Source organism: Schistocerca americana, unplaced genomic scaffold, assembly GCF_021461395.2.
Source record: "Schistocerca americana isolate TAMUIC-IGC-003095 unplaced genomic scaffold, iqSchAmer2.1 HiC_scaffold_1276, whole genome shotgun sequence".
NCBI lineage: Eukaryota > Metazoa > Arthropoda > Insecta > Orthoptera > Acrididae > Schistocerca > Schistocerca americana.
Genome location: NW_025725347.1, coordinates 10,001 through 15,000, shown reverse-complemented (window position 1 = coordinate 15,000; position 5,000 = coordinate 10,001). Strand labels below are relative to the sequence as shown.

The 5,000-nt window shown below is 51.7% G+C and overlaps 1 non-coding gene across 1 annotated transcript in view; it reads right to left on the bottom strand.

Moving 5' to 3' along the window:
- The window catches only part of LOC124564159, a 1,910-nt gene extending 722 nt beyond the window's left edge, over positions 1-1,188 (bottom strand). The window contains exon 1 of the ribosomal RNA XR_006970462.1: positions 1-1,188. This exon is cut by the window's left edge and continues 722 nt beyond it. This is a non-coding gene — a ribosomal RNA (small subunit ribosomal RNA).
- Between the last annotated feature and the right edge of the window lie 3,812 nt (positions 1,189-5,000).

Below are 5,000 nucleotides of genomic sequence, written 5' to 3'. Positions count from 1 at the left end.
GTTTCCCGGAGGCTGCCCGCCGAGTCATCGGAGGAACTGCGGCGGATCGCTGGCTGGCATCGTTTATGGTTAGAACTAGGGCGGTATCTGATCGCCTTCGAACCTCTAACTTTCGTTCTTGATTAATGAAAACATACTTGGCAAATGCTTTCGCTTCTGTTCGTCTTGCGACGATCCAAGAATTTCACCTCTAACGTCGCAATACGAATGCCCCCGCCTGTCCCTATTAATCATTACCTCGGGTTCCGAAAACCAACAAAATAGAACCGAGGTCCTATTCCATTATTCCATGCACACAGTATTCAGGCGGGCTTGCCTGCTTTAAGCACTCTAATTTGTTCAAAGTAAACGTGCCGGCCCACCGAGACACTCACTCAAGAGCACCCTGGTAGGATTGCAACGGGGTCCGCCTCGGGACGCACGAGCACGCACGAGGCGCGTCGCACGCCTTCAGCTCGCCCCACCGGCAGGACGTCCCACGATACATGCCAGTTAAACACCGACGGGCGGTGAACCAACAGCGTGGGACACAAATCCAACTACGAGCTTTTTAACCGCAACAACTTTAATATACGCTATTGGAGCTGGAATTACCGCGGCTGCTGGCACCAGACTTGCCCTCCAATAGATACTCGTTAAAGGATTTAAAGTGTACTCATTCCGATTACGGGGCCTCGGATGAGTCCCGTATCGTTATTTTTCGTCACTACCTCCCCGTGCCGGGAGTGGGTAATTTGCGCGCCTGCTGCCTTCCTTGGATGTGGTAGCCGTTTCTCAGGCTCCCTCTCCGGAATCGAACCCTGATTCCCCGTTACCCGTTACAACCATGGTAGGCGCAGAACCTACCATCGACAGTTGATAAGGCAGACATTTGAAAGATGCGTCGCCGGTACGAGGACCGTGCGATCAGCCCAAAGTTATTCAGAGTCACCAAGGCAAACGGACCGGACGAGCCGACCGATTGGTTTTGATCTAATAAAAGCGTCCCTTCCATCTCTGGTCGGGACTCTGTTTGCATGTATTAGCTCTAGAATTACCACAGTTATCCAAGTAACGTGGGTACGATCTAAGGAACCATAACTGATTTAATGAGCCATTCGCGGTTTCACCTTAATGCGGCTTGTACTGAGACATGCATGGCTTAATCTTTGAGACAAGCATATGACTACTGGCAGGATCAACCAGGGAGCTGCGTCAACTAGAGCTGAGCAGCCGGCCGCCCGGGAGTGTGTCCCGGGGGCCCGCGCGAACACGCAAGCGTCCGCTCAATTATTCTGCAAACAGGAGGAGGCTGAGCTCCCCTGCACCATACACCTCGAAACCCTCTCAGGTCCCGGCGGCGCGCAGCGCCGTCCTAAGTACTTGGTCGGGTTCGAGAGAGGCGCAATCGCCCGGAGTTTGGCGAGTAGACGCTTTAGGTGCGACCACCCGTGCTCCCAACTGAGCTTGCCGCTGCCGACAGAGGCCCGGGAGCGTGCTGTCGTGGCATTGCCGGCGGGAGACAACACGCGCCACCTACGGTGACCGGCAGCTCCAACGCCAGCGCCACAGAAGGACAAAAGCCCCACTTGGGTGCCGAAGCGAACTCTCCCAGCACAGCGCACGCGCCAACACGTCCGCACAGCTGCGATACAAACCACCTGCGAGAACCGCAGAGGCGACCGAGCAGCAGACGGCGTCGCGGCGCCGAGCGCCGGGCGGCGGCGCATCCTCAGCGCACACAGTCCTCAATCGGACCAGCACACTGCAGATGTCCACCGCGCTTCGCACCGGGCCCGCGAGGACCTACTTTGGCCGCACGGCGCCGCGTGCAGGGTGCGCCGGCGCGCAGCTGCGCCGCCTGCCGCCTCCGTCGGCCGGCGCGCCTGCCACTGGCCGCCCCCACCAGCCGGCTGTAGCGCGTGCGCCCACGCACCGCACGGCCAACACGCCGGGAGGCCCCCCCTCACCGGCCGGGGACGGTCCCACCCAGCCACCGCCGCGTATCGCTTCACACCCACATGCCATTCACGTTCGTGGGCATGGTGGGTATCGCTGCAACAACCGGTTGGTAGCTCAACCGATCGTCGCCATCACTGATTCACCCCTAGCGAGAACAACCGCACCACAACGGTTTACCAGTTGTTCATTTGCGTAACGTCACCAGCAAACGTAGGCGTCCATCGCCATTTGCAAATTCAACGATTGTTGCATGCCTGTGTCAGGTGTCACGACACACTGTCTGCCCACATACACGCAACAACATGTCCACGCTTAGCGAACACGTGGAAGGTGGCCCCCGTACGTATGCGATGTCCATTGCGCGAACGACTGTCAACCGGCCTCTGTCGCATGTCGCAGATGTGGAACGCAGTGCACCGTGCTATCACGGTGTGTGAGAAGAGACGACTACGTCTGACAACACGCGCCACTACATCAACAGACGGCTCATGCTGATCGCCATCCAGGGCATACCACACTGCAATCCAGCTCTTATAGGGAGACGACACGTAGCTGAGTGCACAACATTTGGACCGCATGGTTCGCCGTTGTTGGCGCAGTCGTTGTACGGTCACATGTACCACGATGTATCATTCAGTACATGAGGACCAATGTGCAGTACAGTGTGTGATTTGGACGTACAACATCAGCGGACAGTTGACACAGGCCGTACCACAGCGTAGGCTAAGTGCTTCGCCATGCGAATGCCAATGAACAACTGCAAATGCCAATGAACAACTGCAAAGGGCATTGAGCATGTACGTCCTGCTGCCATCCACATTACAGTGTATAGCTGCAAGGTGTTTAACATGAAGCGATACACTGGGGACCGGGCAGTGCGAGTAGCAAACTATATTGCGGGGGTTGCAGTTAGGCAACACTACACTAATTTAACGCGTCGTATGACAATTACAGAGCAGGTTAAGGCCCAACGTGTGTTGGGTTAAGGCCCAACGTGTGTTGGGTTAAGGCCCAACGTGTGTTGGGTTAAGGCCCAACGTGTGTTGGGTTACGGCCCAACGTGTGTTGGGTTAAGGCCCAACGTGTGTTGGGTTAAGGCCCAACGTGTGTTGGGTTACGTTAAGGGGCAATGTGGGTTACGTTAAGGGGCAATGTGGGTTACGTTAAGGGGCAATGTGGGTTACGTTACGGCGCAATATAGGTTACGTTACGGCGCAATATAGGTTACGTTAAGGGGCAATGTGGGTTACGTTACGGCGCAATATAGGTTACGTTACGGCGCAATATAGGTTACGTTAAGGCGCAATATCGGTTACGTTAAGGCGCAATACAGGTTACGTTAAGGCGCAATACAGGTTACGTTAAGGCGCAATACAGGTTACGTTAAGGCGCAATACAGGTTACGTTAAGGCGCAATACAGGTTACGTTAAGGCGCAATACAGGTTACGTTAAGGCGCAATACAGGTTACGTTAAGGCGCAATACAGGTTACGTTAAGGCGCAATGCAGGTTACGTTAAGGCGCAATGCAGGTTACGTTAAGGCGCAATACAGGTTACGTTAAGGCGCAATGCAGGTTACGTTAAGGCGCAATGCAGGTTACGTTAAGGCGCAATACAGGTTACGTTAAGGCGCAATACAGGTTACGTTAAGGCGCAATACAGGTTACGTTAAGGCGCAATACAGGTTACGTTAAGGCGCAATACAGGTTACGTTAAGGCGCAATACAGGTTACGTTAAGGCGCAATACAGGTTACGTTAAGGCGCAATACAGGTTACGTTAAGGCGCAATACAGGTTACGTTAAGGCGCAATACAGGTTACGTTAAGGCGCAATACAGGTTACGTTAAGGCGCAATACAGGTTACGTTAAGGCGCAATACAGGTTACGTTAAGGCGCAATACAGGTTACGTTAAGGCGCAATACAGGTTACGTTAAGGCGCAATACAGGTTACGTTAAGGCGCAATACAGGTTACGTTAAGGCGCAATACAGGTTACGTTAAGGCGCAATACAGGTTACGTTAAGGCGCAATACAGGTTACGTTAAGGCGCAATACAGGTTACGTTAAGGCGCAATACAGGTTACGTTAAGGCGCAATACAGGTTACGTTAAGGCGCAATACAGGTTACGTTAAGGCGCAATACAGGTTACGTTAAGGCGCAATACAGGTTAGGTTAAGGCGCAATACAGGTTAGGTTAAGGCGCAATACAGGTTAGGTTAAGGTACGACATAGGTTAGGTTAAGGTACGACATAGGTTAGGTTAAGGTACGACATAGGTTAGGTTAAGGTACGACATAGGTTAGGTTAAGGTACGACATAGGTTAGGTTAAGGTACGACATAGGTTAGGTTAAGGTACGACATAGGTTAGGTTAAGGTACGACATAGGTTAGGTTAAGGTACGACATAGGTTAGGTTAAGGTACGACATAGGTTAGGTTAAGGTACGACATAGGTTAGGTTAAGGTACGACATAGGTTAGGTTAAGGTACGACATAGGTTAGGTTAAGGTACGACATAGGTTAGGTTAAGGTACGACATAGGTTAGGTTAAGGTACGACATAGGTTAGGTTAAGGTACGACATAGGTTAGGTTAAGGTACGACATAGGTTAGGTTAAGGTACGACATAGGTTAGGTTAAGGTACGACATAGGTTAGGTTAAGGTACGACATAGGTTAGGTTAAGGTACGACATAGGTTAGGTTAAGGTACGACATAGGTTAGGTTAAGGTACGACATAGGTTAGGTTAAGGTACGACATAGGTTAGGTTAAGGTACGACATAGGTTAGGTTAAGGTACGACATAGGTTAGGTTAAGGTACGACATAGGTTAGGTTAAGGTACGACATAGGTTAGGTTAAGGTACGACATAGGTTAGGTTAAGGTACGACATAGGTTAGGTTAAGGTACGACATAGGTTAGGTTAAGGTACGACATAGGTTAGGTTAAGGTACGACATAGGTTAGGTTAAGGTACGACATAGGTTAGGTTAAGGTACGACATAGGTTAGGTTAAGGTACGACATAGGTTAGGTTAAGGTACGACATAGGTTAGGTTAA